Source organism: Pseudophryne corroboree, chromosome 10 (assembly GCF_028390025.1).
Source record: "Pseudophryne corroboree isolate aPseCor3 chromosome 10, aPseCor3.hap2, whole genome shotgun sequence".
Classification (NCBI taxonomy): Eukaryota; Metazoa; Chordata; class Amphibia; order Anura; family Myobatrachidae; genus Pseudophryne; species Pseudophryne corroboree.
The window spans coordinates 24124000-24146349 of NC_086453.1; the positions used below are offsets into that span (position 1 = coordinate 24124000).

Genomic DNA, 22350 nt, shown 5'->3' on the forward strand with positions numbered 1-22350 from the left:
TAAACCCGTTTATATATATAGAGATATATGTACATCTACATCTTTTGCTTTTAATATTAAGCAAAATTAAATATTTGCTAGTGGTGTAGTGCATCCCCATCACAAAAATTTATTTCTTCTGTTTTTAAATAAACCATTAAAATTGTATTTTAAACAGTAACAAAATAAAGGAAGGGAGTGCACCCATCTAAACCCAATTCCTTATCTTCTCGTATAATGTCAATCTATTTGATAACTGGAGGGTAGCACCCAACATTGGTGCCATAACAAATCTAGAGTCATAATTGTACTGATAGAGAGACCACTATTCCCTGAGATAATACAGTATGTGTACTATACGGGGAGGGAAAAAAACTATTTTTCTCTCCTATTTCTCTGGGATTCATTTTGTCAGGACCCTTCCCTGCAAGGCATGCACCTTATGTCTCTGTTGGAAAAATGGGGGGGGGGGGGGGGATTATTTTTTTGGCACAGGGCACCAAAAAGTCTAGTTACAGCTCTGGTAAGTATCACGTTTATCCTACATGTTTCAGCTGAAGACGTGTTTGAGATACCAATAACCCTCTGTTTTTCCTAAGCGTTTTCAGGGAGGGTGTGTGAGGCCAGAAGTAAAGATGAAGGTACAGCGCTTGTGGTCAAACAAGAGTGAAGCTCAACGCGTTTCACTGGTCCAATAACTGCCACCTTCTGATGAAACCGTGGTTTGATTTTCACAGAGAAACATGTTAAGGACATCTCACGCTGCTGTTTTTCCCTGAGATCTACACAAGCACAGCACCACAGTCCGGACTCCAGCACACAGCAAACCGCCTGAATTCTGCAGCTACGAACGGCGCCCTCCCTCCCCGGTGAACTGAATAGAACACCGCCGCTCCCACCAACCACAACGGATTCCGCATGCTGACAGCCAGCCTCACATGAGACTCTAAGGAATAAGTGGTGAGCACAAAATTATTTGGCGGTCGGGGGAGGTAGTAGCATAGCGCCCATCGTTTATTCAGCTGAACATTCACCATCTAGTGAACACCATTCACATTCCCTAAAACAAATTGGGACTTTATCATTTGCTTTGGAGCGAACCAGCCACACTAGTCTTTTAGATGTGGACTTCTGTGCAATATACAATTGGGATACAGTATATGGCAGCGTGTAAATAATATCAGCAGTGGGAATAATTCTTTTATGAAAATATGCATCGCATTTTTTATGCTTTTATTTTATGTGATTGAATAAAATGTGTATATAGTAATGATCGGTATCTAGTACTCTCTTGTGATATTGCCTGTTTCACAATTATTTAGCTTCCTCAGGACCCTTCATCTTTACTTCTGGCATCAGTTTGGACTCTTTGCATCAACCGGACATTAATAGCACAAGCACATGAGGACTAGGACCCATCCCCATTTGCAATTTGGATCTCCACTTGAACTGAGATACCTAGGGGATCACATCTGAACGGTCTGGTAATACTCTACATTCCAATGAACTGCTGAGTTATTGTGGAGCTGAGCCCTTGCCAGATATTGTGGTTAAAATAACCACTGAAGGGAATATAAGTGGTCTACTCATATATTTTCTTACATGTTTTTATGATTTACCCTCTTTTTATTGTTTGAGGCGATTGAGATCTAATTTTATGAATGTGAAATAAATTGTATTTTATTACATTGTGATAGTGGTACATCCGTCCATTGATTATTTGGAAAAACAGCCGGCGACAGTATTTCTTTTTTCTTATTGTATCCACATATTCAGGGGTTTTGACCACCCCCATACAGGCTGCCGTTGACAGTGCACTCTTTAACGGATTTTCACTATGTCTGGACGGCGACTATCTGATCGCAAACCTCTGCAAATTCCCAGACGAGCGATCAAGTCTGAATTAGGCCCCAAATCACTAGTTTCATTATATATTTTCTTTGTGAGGTTAGTGATTAATTGTGAAACTAGTTGAAACTACAAGATTCTGACAATGCAACTGTGACAATTTACAGAAGGTGAATGACAACTTTTATGATCCAAGTTATGTATCACAAGGTCATCTATGTCTTTATAACATCACATAGGAAGTTATAACTAAATGACAAAAACAAACCCAAGATGGACAGTTAAAGATTCCCAAATCCACCAGTCTGCACCCATACAGCTCAGATACGTTTCAGCGAGTTGCAGATCATTTCAGCAAATACAGATCTGACAATCTTGAAAGACTCATCAGTTTAGTAGAATGGTCTGCAGATCTGCTGATTGTTACCATACACTGACAATCCACATGTTGGACAACCTGATTTACCAATCCCAATCGATGTTTGGTCTGAATCCATGATCTGTGAAGCCCATACATTGCAGATTTATAAGCACAATCGTCTACAAAACAGCAAATTGCCCCAATTAATTGCTGATGTGTGTGTGTGCATTTTTATCTTTTATTGGTTATTTTGCATAAAATGCCTCATCCATAAAACAGAATGACACAGAGTGTCACCAACCCTTCACCCCTCACCCCCCTCTCTGAAATTTTATTTCCTCTGTATTCTCCCTCCATCAGAGTCTACTGAATGTGAGCAGGACTGAATCAGGGAGTAAGAAGGAGCTGATTAGGTAACCCCAATAAGACTCCGTCAGCACAAACTACGGCTGTAAACACATACCTTATAACTGAACTGAAAATTAACTAGACTTTTTCTGTCATCTCTTTCTAAACGGGGGTTTAGTAATTGTGAGCCCACAGACAAGGGTGTGTATGGCTTGCTAACAGACAATGACAATTGCAACAAATTAGGTAAAGCTGTAAGTTAAGACTAAAAACTAAAAGAAATGTGAGCAGTCTCCACCAGTTATCAGCAACCAACGTCTTGGATTGTGATTTTATGTGAAAATGGGGGAAAAATGGTGGTGGGGGGTTTCCCCTTTATTCCTATGGCCAGCACCGAGCTGAAGCAGCCAGAGGGTTGGCACTATAGCAGGGGGACACATAGGGGTAAATTTACTAAGGTGGGAGATTTTTTAGAACTGGTGATGTTGCCCATAGCAACCAATCAGATTATATCTATTATCTGCTAGAAGCAGCTAGATAAATGGTAAGTAGAATCTGATTGGTTGCCATGGGCAACATCACTAGTTCTAAAAATCTCCCACCTTAGTAAATTTACCCCATAGTATGGGGTCCCCTTGCAATATCAGGAAACAGCTCCAAACTGATGAGCTCAGGGATAGAATTCCTCCGAAAGTCAGGACCCACCCAAAAAAGTGTGTTCTCCGTCCTGAGGATAAACCAGTCTTGGGCGCGGGCAGTACAGAATGTGTAATGGTTAGCATTACTGCCTCACAGCACTGAGGTCTTGGGTTCCTTTCCCACCACAGCCCTAACTGAGTGCAATTTCTATATACCAGTTATCTTGTTTGGGTTTCCTCTGGGTGCTCAGGCTTCCTCCCACAGACCACAAATATATTGGTGCTGTAGGTTAATTGGCTTATGAAAAACTGAACTCTAGTGTGTGTGTGTGTGTGTGTGTGTGTGTGTGTGTGTGTGTGTGTGTGTGTGTGTGTGTGTGTGTGTGTACATGTTGTAGGAAGTACACAGGAAAGTGTTGATGCTTTTAGTGCTTTAACTGTCAGGAAAACACATTATAACAATGATAGCAGTTTATTGATTTGCATTCTCTCTGGAGACTACAATCACGTTACAGCAAGTAGCAAAAGATAGATAAGCTGTGCACTGCAATTGAAATAGGTAATTATGTATAGTGTTAAAACACACACTGAGCCAAATGTAACAGCGATCCTGGTGAGAGAGTCATTAGATGTAACAGTCTGGTTTTGCCTTCAAACTAATTGTCGCTTGCAATCTAATGACGTTCTTCTCGCCTGACTTGTGCCGTCTGCTGCAAATTGTGTTCCTATTACATTTATTGGATCAACTGCAACATAAGTGTTTCAAGAGAATGCATCGCAGCAGAAGACGCTGTGGAACCGTCATGAGACTCTTAAGGCGGTATTCAATTCTATTCACCCCCTTCCACACCCATCCTGTTTTTGATGATGGGTGTGGTATAATCATTTCAGCTCGTTATCCCTGGGATAACGAGGGTGCCCAACCCTTTACGCAGTAAAACCTGATTACTAGGGGTGCGATATGCACAATAACGGGGATCACTTTAGATAGCAGATTGGGCGTGATATATCATTTACAATGTTAGAAATACTTCTTTTTTCCTGAAGATTGTTTTTTCCAACAAATGAATAGACAAGTGAATCTATTCTTACCCACATGGTCATAGGGGATGCATTCAATATCCCGGTTGTCGGGATCCCAGTGTTCAGCATACCGGCGCCGGGATCCTGACCACTGGGATACCGACACCTATTCTCCCTCTTGGGGTGTCCATGACACATCTGGAGGGAGAATAAATAGCGTGGCGCATGTAGCGAGCCCACATGGGGCTCTTTCGCGCTCGCCCCGCTGCCGGCATTCCACTGTCGGGATTCTGACCACTGGGATGACGGGCGCCGGTATATAGATACCAACCCGGTCATAGGGTTTCAGGATCTACCAGATGGCATGATTATTTTATTATGTTGGATCACAAGAGGGTATTCATCTTTCCACAAACCCCTACTACTCCCATCTCCACCTCCTCCAGAGCCCGGACATTGCAGCCACTGCACAGCTAATGGCGATAATTGGGTTGGATACTATAGGCTGGATTTACCAAGCAGCGGGTTTTGTAAGCGGCCAATTCAAAGCAGTTATAGCCCCAAAATGTAAAATGCCCCAAAATGTAAAACGCCCATAACAGTCATTGCAGAGCCAATGTGTTTTGCATTTAATGTTTTTTGCTATTTTAAATTACAGGGTCAAACTTGCTGCGAACCCAAAGCTGCCGCTTAGTAAATCTAGCCTTAGGACTCCATAAATGCATTCTCAATTTTATATGGAGCGTTTACTGCACAGCACATTATAGGGTAGGGGTGTGCAAAATGTGTCTGCCAGGCAATTGTGTACGGCCCGTGCTTTGTAGCTGGCACCTGCCACAGTGCACTGAAGTGGCGACTATGATGCCCATTTGCAGACATGAAGAAAAGATTCTTTTGCGCCGGATGCCCTCAGCTGATGGCATGATTTTCAGCATCCTATCAGAGAGCTGGAACTCACATATTACCCCCATAAGGGGCTGTGGCTCAGCCAAACCACATTTTTTAATTTGGTTGCACTGGTATGTAGTAAGAGGCTGAGACTGCCTCCTATTTCGGCTATGGTGGCAGTGAGCATTTCAGAGTTAGAGACTTATTGGGTCTCATTCAACATGTGTCCTTCATAAAGCTCATTCCCTCGCCCTATAAGTGGGTAACCGATCACCATCCCTGCTTCAGTTGCCTGCTGTACTTGTTGCACTTTGACCTTTTCTCAGTTGCACCAGCGTTTGTGGTCAGTCCTCTGGGGGTGTCACACTGGCTCTGAAGAGCTCTTTCTAAAATGGGCCATTATACAGGGTGAGGCAAAACTGGCAGTTGCCTGTGGAAGTTGCAGAGGTGGGGCCGCTTTGCAGTCCAAAATTCAAATAGGGGATACACACCAACTGCCAGTGAATCCCGGCTGGCGATGTTTGCCAGTGTTTGTGGTGGCAGTTGGTGCGGCTCCCATATTTGAATTTTAGATTTCTCTGCAGCCCCCACCTCTGCAACTGCCATGGGCAAGGAATTCCAGGAACAGAGCATTTTGTCCCTCCTGGAATGGGTCATGTTGGGAGGTACGCTGTTGGACTTCTGGTAGCCCTCCATTGCCCTTTCCTTTAGAGCTATCAGTCGGCTCTTAGAATCCTTTCTGCTGTACCCGGTGTTCCTTGAAAATGCCCTCTGCCTTATTTCACCGTCATTTTGCCCCCTGTAAACCACCTCTGATTTTGCCACAACTATATTTTCTATAGTCTACTTTTCACTGCAATAGTTACTGTGTGCACTTTTTAACCTGCCGTCCACCAATTATCTTGCTGTAGTGTGGTACAGTATGATGGAGAGAAAGGGGGGTTTTGCCCCAAGACTGGACTCAATGCTTTAATTATTCTCTCTCTCTCTCTCTCTCTCTCTCTCTCTCTCCCTATTATCAGTAGGTCACTATATAAACATGTTGTTTTGCTCTGAGACCTTTTAAGATCCATTTTCCCTCTCTGCTAATCCATCTATTGTAATATTTGTCACTGACTTCTCATTGTATTTGCAAGTGTGTGTGGTGAGAAGACTCATGTATACCACATTCACTGAAGTCTGTTGTTGAACAAGACGCCTATTATCAGTGAGTCTTACAGTACAATTATTTATTTCATTTATTTATTCATTCTATAATACAATGTATATTAAATGTGTTCTAACATCCATGGTAGATGAGTTGTAATAACAATGTTTATGTGATTGTAATTGTATTGTATTTATGTACTGAATAAGTTTGTGATGGTTCCATAGCTGCCTGGTTGTGAAGGACAGTGGTAATACTTATATAAATGGGAGCAGTATCACACTGCCTTTAAGGGAATAAACAGACTCATGTCAACATGAGGATATCATTTACCTAGGCCCCACACGCCAGGAGAGAAGTAGCAGCTGGTGTGAGCGAGCCTATATATAGTGGAGAGACAGAACTGTGTTTTCTCTACCTGGAGAGCTGAGTGTCAGAGAGGTGCTGTCCAAGTGTGTCTAAGATGTGATGTGAGCGAAGTAGTCAATTGTCCGGCTGGGATACTAGTGAAGGGGGAGAGAACTGACAGAGCTCAGTTTGCTCCTCTCTGCAGGGAGAGATTCTTCTATAAGTGTCCACTTTTGATTGACAGACACTGGCGGCTGGAGCAGAAAGCGGTACACATCACCATATCACCCGGTCTGAGACCCTGAAAACGGGACCCTGCAAGAGGGACAGATCCACAATGCCACTTAGAGAAGCAGGTTGGTAAACCACGTATCACAGCGCACCCATTCATAACTCGTCAGGACTGGGATACCTTTGCTGTACACATTATGCCTAAATTGGCAGAAGCCATTTGCCGTGAAATACAATACAGGCTAACTTCATAAATATAGATATGAGCCATGTATTGGCTATGACTTTTACAGTATTCGGTTATGTGTAGCTGATAAATCGGACTCAGGCTATTATAGACTACCTACGGGTAGTTGTTCTACATTTTATTCAGAGAGAGAAAGAGAAAGCTAGCTGGGTTACTTGATAAACAAGCAGGGCCGGATTAAGCCTTGGGAGTGCCCGGGGCACTTAAGACGGGGGGCCCTGATGGAAGGTGGAGGATGTATATTAAATTGTGCATACCCCCCAACATGTCCCATTCCAGGAGGGACAAGATGCTTTCTACCTGGACTTCCCATTTAATATATGATTGACGTCACCTGTGTTGAACTATTTAATTGACAAGAAAGGTGTTTCAACACAGGTGATTACAATCATACATAAAGAAGAAAGTTCAGGTAGAGAGCATGTTGTCTCTCCTGGAATGGGTCATGGTGGGGGGTATGGATTGTGTATATTAAATTTAAACCAATGGTATATATTAGTTTTAACTAATAGTTTAATAATGCCTGGGCACTGTTTATAACTCCACCTAATTGAAAGACAACTATTTTATAATTGTTTCTTGTTGTGGAACAAAGTCCACTTAACCTTAAAATACACTTAGAAAAATTAAATGATTTATCTTGTCACATGCAAGAATAGCAGCAGCATCTGTACTACTTACACACCGGGACAGGACTCAGGAGGACTCTCTGTGAGTGTCTCTATCTCTAGACCCAAATGGTTTAGTTGCATAACAGTTTACACAGGACTCAGACACCGAGGTGGGGAGGAGAAGCTGGGATCCCTGTGTCACTTACAGCTCTCTCCACCCTCACATCTCTCCTCTGGTTAGAAAGCTCTATCGGTAGCTCATGAATCATGATATTCCTGTGTCTCTACCTGCACTGCAAACTATCCTGCTTGCATTCTGCCTACTGGTTCTGCTGCTGCTTAAGAGGGAAAGCCAGTGATGTCAGTGTGCTCTGGCCAGGGAGGGGGGGGGGGGGCATGACAAAGGGGGGCCCAGGGTACAGTATGCCCCCCCCTTAATCTAGCTATGTATACAATGAAAGATCTTTTAAAGAAACAACTAAGGGCCTAATTCAGACTTGGTCGCTGCAATGGTAGCAATCGCAGTCTGAAGCGCCCTGGGGAGTGCGCACGTTTTCCCCCGTAAAGCGTTCACTTCTCCATGACTGAAAGGCAGAGGTGGTCACGGGGCGGGAGGGGGCATGTTGGTCTGGAGCGGTCCGGACAACGCAGGCATGTCGGGACCGTTGTGGGGGCGGGCCGCAGCGGCTACGTGATGTCACAGCCGCTGTGACCCAGAATATGGCGGGAAGCCGCCTGCCAGCGCAGCTAGACTGTGCAGGCAGGGAGCTAGTTAGCAGGTAAAAAGCCTTGCCGCCGTGCGAAGCTTTTGCACCTGTGCGGAGGTGGGGGGCCTGACAAGCGTTGTGGACTAGCCCAGTGCTGGGTGTGTCCCCCCGCATGTCAGAGAAACTGATCGTAGATGTGCTAAATTTAGCACATCTACGATCAGACTGAATCACCCCCCAAGTGTAGAGAAACATAGAACTACTACAACAACTAGAATTAGCAAAGTTGGAGCAGTTAAGTTACTACTTTTGCAGGTAGCAATAAAGGGTCACCATTTATCTCTGTAAGGATGGATGAATGACAACCTAAAAACTTGGGAGAATGAAGTATTGCAACGACAACAGAGATTCACATTCTGTATTTCAAATACAGGCCCCAAAGTGCACTATTATACTGCAGCAATGAGTGAGACTGATAATACTTGGGGATTATTGCACTGACTCATATGTAGTACCAGAGTCATAATGGGGATCAACCCCCGGTGCCCCCCAGCACACAAAACTGTATTGGTAACATGGCTTGAAAAACTGTATAATAGAAATCCAAAGGTCTGAGTTACATATATTTGCAATTAAATGGCAAAGCCACCAGGCCTTGACAAGGTTCCTCTGATGCTGGGGGTACCTACAATATCTGAGCCTAGGGTACAGAACCCCACGAGCTGGCACAGGCCAGCCATCCCAGGGTAACACACATGTGAGACGGTAAAGTGTTAGTATGTCTTTATAAAAGGAAAGCAAAATGTATATACAAAAAAGTGATACACAAGTGAGGGTGTACAACAGGGGTGGCCAACCCGCGGCTCTCAAGCCGCATGCGGCTCTTTCATCCGCCGAATGCGGCTCAGCCCACTGCTGCTCACCGCGCCGCTGCTGCTGCCGGACCGCGAGCTTTGATTGGCTCACGGGGCGGCGCCTAATTAAAGAGAGACACAGCCGCCGCCGGAGAGTGAGGGGCAGGAGAGGCGCACGCTGCGCTCTCCTCCCTTCACAGACAGCAGCAGCGGCGCGGTGAGCAGCACGGGGGTGGGGGGGGGCAGTGCAGCGGTGTATATCTGGCACTGGGGGCATTTCTGGCACTGTGGGGGCATGTATACTTGGCAAGGGGGTCATAGCTGGCCCTGGGGAGACATGTATATCTGGCACTGGGGGGCATATCTGGCACTGTGGGGTACACTGGCATCGGGGCATAGCTGGCACTGTGGGGACATATATATCTGGCACTTGGGGGACATGTATATCTGGCACTGTGGGGACATATATATCTGGCACTTGGGGGGCATATCTGGCACTGTGGGGACACTGGCATTGGGGGCATATCTGGCACTGGGGACATATATATATATATCTGGCACTAGGGGCATAGCTGGCACTGTGAGGACATATATATCTGGCACTGGGGGCATAGCTGGCACTGGGGGGACATGCATATCTGGCACTGGGGGCAGAGCTGGCACTGTGTGGGGACATGTATATCTGGCACTGGGGGCATATCTGGCACTGTGGGGACCCTGCATTGGGGGCATGGCTGGCACTTTGGGGACATATATATCTGGCACCAGGGGCATAGCTGGCACTTTGGGGACTAATATATCTAGCACTGGGGGGAAATGTATATCTGGCACTGGGGGGACATGTATATCTGGCACTCGGGGGTCATGTGTATCTGGCACTGTGAGGCATATATATATATATCTGGCACTTTGGGGCATATATGTATCTGGCATTGTGGGGACATATGTGTATGTGGCACTGTGGGGCATATATGTATCTGGCACTGTGGGGGCATATATGTATCTGGCACTGTGGGGACATATGTGTATCTGGCACTGTGGGGCATATAAGTATCTGGCACTGTGGGGACATATGTTTCTGGCAGTGTGGAGGCACCCATTTTTTTATATTTTTATATGTATGTGGCACTGTACTGGGGCATTATATGTATGTGGCACTATACTGGGGCATTATATGTATGTGGCACTGCACTGGGGCATTATATGTATGTGGCACTATACTGGGGCATTATATGTATGTGGCACTGCACTGGGGCATTATATGTATGTGGCACTGTACTGGGGCATTATATGTATGTGGCACTGTACTGGGGCATTATATGTATGTGGCACTATACTGGGGCATTATATGTATGTGGCACTGCACTGGGGCATTATATGTATGTGGCACTGTACTGGGGCATTATATGTATGTGGCACTGTACAACATGACTAAAAACGGAGTTATGACACAAGGTCATTCTCCTACAAATGTCATAACGAAAGGTGTGTGCACAAAATGGGGTGTGGCTTTGTGAAAACTAGGCCACACCCCCATTTTTGCGCACACGCCTTCGGCGCGCGCATGATACAAGCTCTTGCCCTTGACTACAGATCTTTTCTGGCTCTTTGCCTCTGACTGGTTGGCCACCCCTGGTGTACAACCTAAATGATTAATTAAAGTGTTAAAGGGGGTGCTAAATAAATATTATAGTGTGCTACCCCACAGCAGCCCGGCCACTCCAATCCATGGGGTGCTACACCCCAGACCCATCCTCAGTACTTATACTGCTACTACTACTACTACTACTACTAATAATAATAATAATAACAGTCCTTTCGGATCATATAATATAATGCCACATGATAATGGCACCAAAATATTTTTTTTTTTTCGTATTGCATTTATTTAATCTTTATAGGATAAAATTATTTGTGTAAGTTAGACTTTTAAAAAAGGACGGGATAACCTTTGTGTTTTATGAATCTGTATACTGTATTTCTGTAACAAGATTAAAATTGATGTACTTACCTGTTAATAAGTGTTTACTGTGCAATCGCGAAGAAAAGAGTAAAAGAAGACAGGTACTGTACATTGGTATATTCATCTAATATAATGTATCCTGTCTGCATAGGTAAAGCAGTATACTAGCAGTGGCAAACGCAGGATTTGCATGGGGGGGTTTCCAGAACTGGGCGGAGCCAATCAGGGGGGTGGTGACTGAGGTGACCCAGTATAGGCTGGGTCCATAAAACTAGTGTGTTTGTGTGTGTGTGTGTGTGTGTGTGTATATATATATATATATCTACACACATATATATATATATATATATACATATATCTACACACACACATATATACATACATACATACATACATACACATACACACACACACATACATATACATGGGTGGTCTTCAGTATGCCGGTGGTCGGGCTCCCGGCGACCAGCATACCGTCGCCGGGAGCCTGACCGCCGGCATACCGACACTTATTCTCCCTCGTGGGGGTCCACGACCCCCTGGAGGGAGAATACAATAGTGTGGCGCACGTAGCGTGGCGAGCGCAGCGAGCCCGCAAGGGGCTCATTTGTGCTCGCCACACTGTTGGTAAGCAGGCGGCCGGCCTCCCGGCGCCGGTATGCTGGTCGCCGGGAGGGCAGCCGCCGGGAGATCGTAGTGAACCCATATACACATATACATAGCATATTAAACATGCATACATATATATATATATATATATATATATATATATACACACACACTACAGTACACATATATATATACACATGTATATATATATATATATATCATGTGTGTGATATATATATCATGTGTGTGTGTGTGTGTGTGTGTGTGTGTGTGTGTGTGTGTTTATATGTATGTATGTATGTATATACATGTGTATATATGTAGGCACATGGATATATATGTACTATAATTAAAATAAAGTAAACTTTTATTGCACTTGCAAGTGCCACCAGGAAGACAGCAGGCTGCAGAGGACACTAGACAGTCATTAATAATACTCATGCAGCTAAAAAAAAGTAAAAATTTTTTTTTTTTTTTTTTTTTTTTTAGTGGAGGGGGGTTTCTGGGTACTCGGAAACCCCCCTGGGTGCGCCACTGACTAGGGTAACAAATCTTATGCTATATCTTATAATAACCCTATATATACACCAAGATTTCCCAAGCAGGCCTGGGGTGCTGTTAAAGCTTGGGTGGAGGCGCTGTATTACAGATATTTAACCCTTTAGAGTAAAAAGGGGGCTACTTATAATTGAGATTAATTCTGCATATGCATCTAAGGTTTTACCTAGAACTAAAGAGGTAAAGTCATATCTGTATTGGTCACAGATTTTAATACATATAGGGGTAAATTTACTAAGGTGGGAGATTTTTAGAACTGGTGATGTTGCCCATGGCAACCAATCAGATTATATCTATTATCTGCTAGAAGCAGCTAGATAAATGGTAAGTAGAATCTGATTGGTTGCCATGGGCAACATCAGCAGTTCTAAAAATCTCCCACCTTAGTAAATTTACCCCATAGTTTACTTGTTCTTACTGGGCAGTGTCAATGCACACCAAAATCTTAAGTGCATATATCTGTACTGAGGGCACTGTGGGTAGCCCTGGTGTGTAGTAAGGCTTTCTTATGGTAATGGATGAATGGGTCAAATATGGTTGACATAACAAAGATTGACTGGGTCAAAAAAGTCTACAGGGCCCTGTGATTATCAGGTAAAAGGTTGTAAAACGATGACGTTACCCCATAAGGTTATACTGTACAGTGAACCGTGAATTACAGTGGAACACTGAGCACGCTAGACATTGAATGAGGTGACTCTGTATTATCCAAATAATTACAGTGCAACACAAACGAATATAAACTCTAATTGATATAGAAGTGTGGATAGGGGATTGAGAACTTTAGTATCCCCATACCGGTCACAGAGCATCAGTAGCACTCGCTAATACACATTAACTCATGGGGAAGCTCTAAGCCCTACCACACTATGGCCCTCATTCCGAGTCGTTCGCTCGGTATTTTTCATCGCATCGCAGTGAAAATCCGCTTAGTACGCATGCGCAATATTCGCACTGCGACTGCGCCAAGTAATTTTACAATGAAGATAGTTTTTTTACTCACGGCTTTTTCGTCGCTCCGGCGATCGTAGTGTGATTGACAGGAAATGGGTGTTACTGGGCGGAAACACGGCGTTTTAGGGGCGTGTGGATCAAAACGCTACCGTTTCCGGAAAAAACGCGGGAGTGGCCGGAGAAACGGGGGAGTGTCTGGGCGAACGCTGGGTGTGTTTGTGACGTCAAACCAGGAACGACAAGCACTGAACTGATCGCAGATGCCGAGTAAGTCTGAAGCTACTCTGAAACTGCTAAGAAGTTTGTAATCGCAATATTGCGAATACATCGTTCGCAATTTTAAGAAGCTAAGATACACTCCCAGTAGGCGGCGGCTTAGCGTGAGCAACTCTGCTAAAATCGCCTTGCGAGCGATCAACTCGGAATGAGGGCCTATATCATAGAGCAGAAGGGGACCATTCTATACCACAGCACAGAATCAATGCTCACTGTTGGAATGATCTTTGGCTCTACAAGATATCGTTAATTTACACAATTTGGTATTATTGAACCTAATATTATACTGCATGAGAGATATCTGTAGCTACCTAGTATTTCTATAATATAATTTCTGGTTCATGAGAGACTTTGAATCTGTAAAGAACCACAGTGCAAAGAACAATTACTGTGCACTTCCCTCTCGGTCAGATATAACCAGCAGTGATATTATTTACTGTGCCAAACACTCATAACACAAAATATAAGCTGACTGCCAAGAATCATAGCTGAGCTTAAATAGCAACATTTGTTTCGAATCTCTATATACAGAGTAACACAGATTGAATTGATATTTAACAGTTGCTAATAAATACTATATTTATATACATATTAAGTAGACAAACAAGACACTAAGGCTTTTTTAAAAACACTCTCTTTATTAATCTTTCTCTTTAAGTTTCCCATTGTCTTTATCTTCTCACGATCATATATGTTTTTTTACCAATATTTCGCATAAACGTTGTTTTATCCACTTTTAAGGATATCAATAAATGTTATATTTTACATTTAAAGTGCACCCTAACAGATCCCTTTTTCTCTTCGTTTGTGCTTGTATCCAGTGGCGGTACTTGCCACGGGCAAGCGGTACTTTTGCCCGGGGCGCCGCCTTCCGGAGGGCGCCGCACCAGGGCAAGATCCGCCACTGTGCCCCCCGCCCGCAGTGCCCTGCTGTGCCCCCCTCCCCCCCCGCTTTGAAGGGAACCAGACGCGTAGCGTCTAGTTTCCCTTCATTGAGAAGACCTTAGTTGTGCGGTGCGCGATGACGTCATCGCGCACCGCACAGCAAAGGTCCTCTCCATAAAGGGAAACTAGATGATACGGTCTAGTTTCCCTTCATGTAGAGGACCTTTGCTGTGCGATGCGCGATGACGTCATCGCGCACCGCACAGCATAGTGGCACAGACACTAGGGGTCATAATTGACCTCTAGTGTCTATGCTGTTCTATGGGAGAGACGTAATAACGAGAGGAGAGGAGAGGAGAGGAGAAGAGCAGCGCCGCCGGCGGAGGAGGTCTGCAGCGGTCTGGATCAGGAACGGGGATGGTAAGTATACTTTCTTTTTATTTAATTTTTTCTTTCAGCGTCGTGACCACGCCCCCATTTGAAGCCACGCCCCTATAATTTGCCCGGAGCGCCACAAAGCTAAGAACCGGCCCTGCTTGTATCATACCTGATCTGTGGTCGCACCCCCATTGTTGAATTCAGCAATTTTGTACCAATTAATAATAGGGGTCTTCTAATACCACCTTTCTAGGTAAGGTGTCACTCTCATTCCTGTGCAACAGAATTCCTTTCCCCCACCCCCATTTTTGAATGCTTCTCTTAAATTGGTTAGTGCTGTGTGTGTGTGTGTGTGTGTGTGTGTGTGTGTGTGTGTGTGTGTGTGTGTGTGTGTGTGTGTGTTTCTGTAGATATGCTGTTTGTTTGTAGGTGAGTAGTGTGTGTGTACTGTGTGTGTAGTGTGTGTGTGTGTGTGTATATATATGTACGTACGTACGTACGTACGTACGTACGTACGTACGTACGTACGCTGTGTGTGTTGTTTGTATGTATGTATGTATGCTGTGTGTTTGTAGGTGTGTGTGTGTTTGTATGCATGTTGTGTATGCATGCTGTGTGTGTGTGTGTGTGTGTGTGTGTGTGTGTGTGTGTGTGTGTATGTATGTATGTATGTATGTACTGTATGTATGCTATGTGTGTTTATGTAGGTATGGTGTGTGTGTGTGTGTGTATATGTATGTACTGTATGTGTGTGTTTTGTGTGGATATATGCTGTTTGGATGTAGGTATGCTGTGTGTTTGTAGGTGTGTAGTGTGTGTGTATGTATGCATGCTGTGTGTGTGTGTGTGTGTATGTATGTATGTACTGTATGTATGCTATGTGTATTTATGTAGGTATGGTGTGTGTGTGTGTGTGTGTGTGTGTGTGTGTGTGTGTGTGTGTGTGTGTGTGTGTGTGTGTGTACTGTATGTGTGTGTTTTGTGTGGATATATGCTGTTTGGATGTAGGTATGCTGTGTGTTTGTAGGTGTTGTTGTGTTTGTTTGTGTGTGTATGTATGCATGGTGTGTGTGTGTGTGTGTGTGTGTGTGTGTGTGTGTGTGTGTGTGTGTGTGTGTGTATGTACTGCATGTGTGTGTTTTGTGTGGCTATATGCTGTTTGGATGTAGGTATGCTGTGTGTGTATGATAACAGTTTTCTCCTTGTAGTACTGTAGGGTTTAGGACTAGTTGATATACTTTATTTTGTGACAGGCATATTATACAAACCTGTACTGTTGTAACCAGCAGCTTGCATACCCCTAGACCAGGCTATGGGGGTAATTCCAAGTTGATCGCAGCAGGATTTTTGATAGCAATTGGGCAAAACCATGTGCACTGCAGGGGAAGCAGATATATCATGTGCAGAGAGAGTTAGATTTGGGTGGGTTATTTTGTTTCTGTGCAGGGTAAATACTGGCTGCTTTATTTTTACACTGCAAATTAGATTGCAGATTGAACACACCCCACCCAAATCTAACTCTCTCTACACATGTTATATCTACCCCTCCTGCAGTGCACATGGTTTTGCCCAATTGCTAACTTTCTTGCTGCTGCGATCAACTCAGAATGAGGGCCTATGGCCCTCATTCCGAGTTGATCGCTCGCAAGGCGAATGTAGCAGAGTTACACACGCTAAGCCTACGCCTACTGGGAGTGTATCTTAGCTTCTTAAAAGTGCGACCGATGTATTCGCAATATTGCGATCACAAACCTCGTAGCAGTTTTAGAGTAGCTTCAGACTTACTCTGCCTGTGCGATCAGTTCCGTGCTTGTCGTTCCTGGTTGACGTCACAAACACACCCAGCGTTCGCCCAGGCACTCCCACCGTTTCTCCGGCCACTCCTGCGTTTTTTCCGGAAACGGTAGCGTTTTCAGTCACACGCCCCTAAAACGCCGTGTTTCCGCCCAGTAACACCCATTTCCTGTCAATCACATTACGATCGCCGGAGCGATGAAAAAGCCGTGAGTAAAAATACTTTCTTCATAGTAAAGTTACTTGGCGCAGTCGCAGTGCGAACTTTGCGCATGCGTACTAAGCGGATTTTCACTGCGATGCGATGAAAAAGAACGAGCGAACAACTCGGAATGAGGGCCTATGTTTTAGTGATATCCAGGCTGCAGCACAGATGGTTAAATCAAAATAACTGAGCTACCAATTATGTCACCTGTGCTGCAGCCTGGATATCACTAAAACCTGCACTGTTATAGGCCCTACACACTGGCCGATTTTTTGAAAGATATGAACGATCTCGTTCATAAATGAACGAGAACTCGTTCATATCTTTCAGTGTGGAGGCTCCAACAATGAATGATGTGCGGTCCCGCGCTCGTTCATCGCTGGTCCCCCGTCGGCTGTGCATGCAGGCCAATATGGACGATCTCGTCCATATTTGCCTGCACTTCAATGCAGCCGGGTGACGGGGAGAGTGAAGAAACTTTCCTCCCCCCGTCACTGCCCCCCCCCCCCCGCCGCCGGGTCGCTCGTCGGCCGTATCCGCCATCGGGCAGTTCGGCGGCGGGTCGGCCAGTGTGTAGGGCCCATACGTGTGCCTTGAGGACCGAGGTTGGGAATGCCTGCACTAGACGCTAGCAGATCATGCCCCCACATCATACTATCACCACCTACTGTGTGACAGGTGTGCGGTGACCCTGTGCCTCGCACACTAGCCACAACCTCCAATTCTCTGAGTCCAGCTGAGCACTACAGTGTGATATTGGGGGTAATTCCAAGTTAATCGCAGCAGGATTTTTGATAGCAATTGGGCAAAACCATGTGCACTGCAGGGGAGGCAGATATAACATGTGCAGAGAGAGTTAGATTTGGGTGTGGTGTGTTCAATCTGCAATCTAATTTGCAGTGTAAAAATAAAGCAGCCAGTATTTACCCTGCACAGAAATAAAATAACCCACCCAAATCTAACTCTCTCTGCACATGTTATATCTGCCTCCCCTGTAGTGCACATGGTTTTGCCCAATTGCTATCAAAAATCCTGCTGCGATCAACTTGGAATTACCCCCATTGTTTTTCTACAGTGTATACATACGCTCATTTTCTATTGAATAATATATTTGTTACTGCCCTAACAACTTTCTGCTTATACTTTTATCTATCCTAGATATATATATATATATATATATATATATATATATATATATATATAAGCAAATAATCAAGTTGCGCTATATATCCCGCCTTAGACCCAATAGTCCTTGGGGAGAAAACGGCTGCTAATCTCCAATACAGGTCCTCTTGCCAGTCGAGAACCGGTAATTAAATGGAAAGGTAGTTGTACGGAGAGCGCTCAAAAGTATGTTAGTGTCTCTTTAGTTCTTTCAATGAGAATTCAACTATTTAGATTTGACCACGGGGTGATTAGACATTTGTGGGAGGACAGGCTGTCATTTGAGCTCCTCCCCGGCTGGGGTGGACAGCAAGTCCTAATAAGATCATGTCCCACAAATGTTAAGAGCAATGTAAGAGTCTTTTATTATAATACAAAAAAAAGATTTTAATAAAAAGATTTTTTATGGAAGCCTTGGATTAATGAGTGTTATCCTGTCTGGGTGAATCTGGTGAGAGGGTCTTTTTCAGAATCATCTAACTCTCCGTGGTCAAATCTAAATAGTTGAATTCTCATTGAAAGAACTAAAGAGACACTAACATACTTTTGAGCGCTCTCCGTACAACTACCTTTCCATATATATATATATATGTATATACATACATACATATGTGTAAGAAACCTCCCCTTCTTATATACACTATATTTAGTCCTTTGGGGCCCCCCTTGTCTGAAGCGTCCCGGGGCCCCTGCAGCCTTAATCCGGCCCTGCTTAAGTAGTGGTGAATAGATTCGCGGAGACAGATTTTTTCAGATCAGCTGCCTCCGTGCTGCAGCAATGATGGCCGTGGATAGAAAACGTAATTATTGGTGACTGGCTGGCCCCTGGTAATTAGTGTAATCGATAGGCCCCTTAGTGATTGTAACACAGAACAGATACAGCTGCTGCCTCTGACCAGGAGGGTTTAGCAGCACATAAATAAACTGCAACAATGAAACTACAAGCCGTTATATACCTTCCCATGTCACACACAGCAGCAGCGGCAGCAGCACACATCTCTATGCAGGGAGCTACAGATTGCTACAGTACTTCCTGCATACAAGGAGTTAATCAGGAGTCAGGGATGAATGCAGGCTGCGTGTGTCACTGCATCAGGCACAGGATGACACTCTGCACATTGCATCATGTCTGCACTTTTGAATTTGCCGCCTTTAGCTCTTGCTGCTGAGAATTCTCTGACAGGCGCCTCAGACAATGGCTCGTACTGACCGATTACACTTTTTACAAAGATTGGTGCCAGTGCTAGTTTTCTGCGCAGGGACACTGGGGGTCATTCCGAGATGATCGTAGCTGTGCTACATTTAGCACAGCTATGATCATTCACACTGACATGCGGGGGGACGCTCAGCACAGGGCTATACCACCCCGCATGTCAGTGCCCCCCTCCCCCGCAGAAGTGCAAAGGCACTGCATCCCTGCATTACTTGTCCTATACTGTCATCAACTGTAAGTTGCTGTTTTCCTGTTTGATTATTTATGTACTCTGTAATTGGGTGCTGCGGAACCCTTGTGGCGCCATATAAATAAAGGATAATAATCATAATAATAATAATAATAATCCCCATAGGATAGGTGGCGCAATCCTCAATCATAGGGTACAAACAGGGATCTCTGCTGCTGCAATTCCCATGTCAAAACAGGGTCTCAATGGCTGTCGCTCATCACTGCTCAATAAGGAGAGCAGTCTTCCCTATGGGTGGTCTACTGAACACCTGGACTACCGCACAGATTCGCCTAGCGTGCGGCAGGGCATGCGCAGCAGCTCCCTTGGCTATCTGTATTCAGTGCAGAGAGATCTGCTGATCAGAGAGCTGCCATGCTCTGTAGCCCTCCCCTTCCACTGGCAGCAAAATCTGACAGCCGGCTCCTGCTCTTACCCCTCACTCTATCCCCCCCACCCCCTTCAATGTATACAGTAGCAGAACATTATATTTTATGTATGTAATCAACCAAAATCCGGCACTCCTGGAGTAATAAATAGTTACTTCGCTGGGTGTCTTCCGATAACAGCCACTCCGGGCTGTCAACATGTGACTAACCACTGCGGCGGCACTCTGTATCATAATGAAGACGCTCGGTCGGTAGCTTCAATCAGCAATGTTTCAGCTCATATATTGAGCTTTTGGCAAGCCAGAGAACAAAGACAATGGGCCTAAATCAGACCTAATCACTCGCTAGCGTTTTTTGCACCGCTGTGATCAGGTCAGAACTGCGCATGCTTATGCACCACATTACGCGGGCGTGTTGCACAAGTACAAAGCGGTTCGTTGCTCTGTGATGGATTTGTGCAAAGAATCCATTCACACGGGCGTTCACTAGGAGATTGACAGGAAGAAGGCGTTTGTGCGTGGCATCCGACCATTTTCAGGGAGTGGTTGGAGAAACGCAGGCGTGTCCAAGCGTTTGCAGGGCAGGTATCTGGCGACAATTCCAGTCCCGGACACGCTGATTTGATCGCAGTGGCTGAGTAAGTCCTGGGCTGTGCAGATACTGCACAAAATCTGTTTCTACAGCTCTGCTACACAGGCGATCACACACTTGCACAGCTAACATACACTCCCCTATGGGCGGCGACTATGCGAACGCAGGACTGCAAAAAAAGCCTAGCAAACTATCAGATCTGAATTAGGCCCAATGTGCAAACATATACCCTGCCAGGAGTGTTCAGCTGGCCAGGATCACTTCCAGTCAAGAACACTCACTATCTGGGATGTGACGTCTTAAAGGGAACACCCCTTTGGCAAAGTGTATGATATAAATCACATTTTTCAATTACTTAAATGTTACAGCACAAAAACAATCAATTATACAAAAACCACATAAAAGACAGTAAACGTAATGCCGACTCCTAGTACATTACGCAGAAGTATTCAAAAACTATTTTTTTTGTTTGATAACTTGTGACGCTTCATAATACTTGCAACATTTCACAGGCTCATAACTTCTATGAGACCATTGTAATACTGGTAACACTTTACTAAACACTGTATCTACTCAACTTCTTTCTAGCAATAAAAATTGTAACAAAACGACACCACATTGCAGGAAACACTTAGAGCAGGCTGTTTCCCCTGGTCACAAGAAGCATTGCATGCCTAATGTTTCATATAACCCCTAGGGGATAAGGGGATAAAGCATCCAATTTAATTATCCACTGTGTCTCTAATCATAATAATCTACGACCCCTATCCCCTCCTTTCGTAAAAGGGGGTACATGTTCTATAATTCTGTACCGTAAAGATGACAAGCTGTGTTCAGTCAATGAGACAGCTGCAGTGTGAGGAGTGCAGCAGAGTCCTAAGGAATTACATGTAACTTAACATGGACATACTGTGTACATCAGAACAGATCAGTAATAGCAATATAATAACATTTGTATCACCAATATCATTACTGGCTACTAAGTAAGTCCATTTACATACATGGTCAAAAAGTTGCTCAAAAGTTACAAGTACATAAATAGATACTGAACATATAATAAAACCGAACATACACATCAGGGTTGGACTGGCCCACAGGGGAAATACCAGGTGGCCCCACTGCCCGAGGGTCCCGCCCCTTCCTCTTATGTCATATTCCAGACAGTGCACTGAAATTATACATTGATAGTCTATTAGAGGGTCATTACATGGTCTCTAAAAGCTGTCCAAGCCTCTGTGGGGGGCTGGTCTCACCCCATGGTAACTGGCCACACCCACTAAGCAGGGGCCCCTACCACTGCATTCCCCCAGTGGGCCCTTCATACCCCAGTCCAACACTGATACACATAATTTAACTGAGGTGCTAAAATAGATCATCAGCAGCCAAAATCATTAAGTTATTTCTATTATATAAAGTACACAACATAGATAGTATAGTGAGCGATAATTACATCTGCACAGATAAATACAGTATATACAGAACCATATTCGAGCATCATATCAATGGCAAATATATCCTAATTAAATCCATAACTATAAATCAGCAATTTTGTTAAATACACGATGGTACCGAAAATAAAACACAAAAACCATTAATGGTAAATCAAAAACAAAGGAGTCAGAATAAGACCGGCTACTGATATGGGTGTATCAATAAGCGATACATAGGTCATTATGTTTATAGGGCCAATAATAACTGATAAAATCACAGTACCTTCTCTTCTCTTAAAGCACCCTGTATACACCAACACGGCTGTACTGTACAACAGTAAGTATACACTATGATATCTCTGTCTTTACATTTTATAACCACATTGCTTGGAGGAAGTTATTTATACTCATCAACAAGACCAAGGAACAGGGACAGGATGGAAAATGTTACTCTGGTGGGCAGGCCAAAGCACTGGTCCATG

At 44.3% G+C, this 22350-nt stretch overlaps 1 protein-coding gene across 1 annotated transcript in view; it reads left to right on the forward strand.

Moving 5' to 3' along the window:
• The first annotated feature begins 6661 nt into the window (after positions 1-6661).
• Positions 6662-22350, forward strand: part of LOC134965854 (uncharacterized) — a 48391-nt gene continuing 32702 nt past the window's right edge. Inside the window, exon 1 of the mRNA XM_063942236.1 lies at positions 6662-6936. The gene's annotated coding sequence lies outside the window, so the exon portion shown is untranslated. The remainder of the gene's footprint in view (positions 6937-22350) is intronic.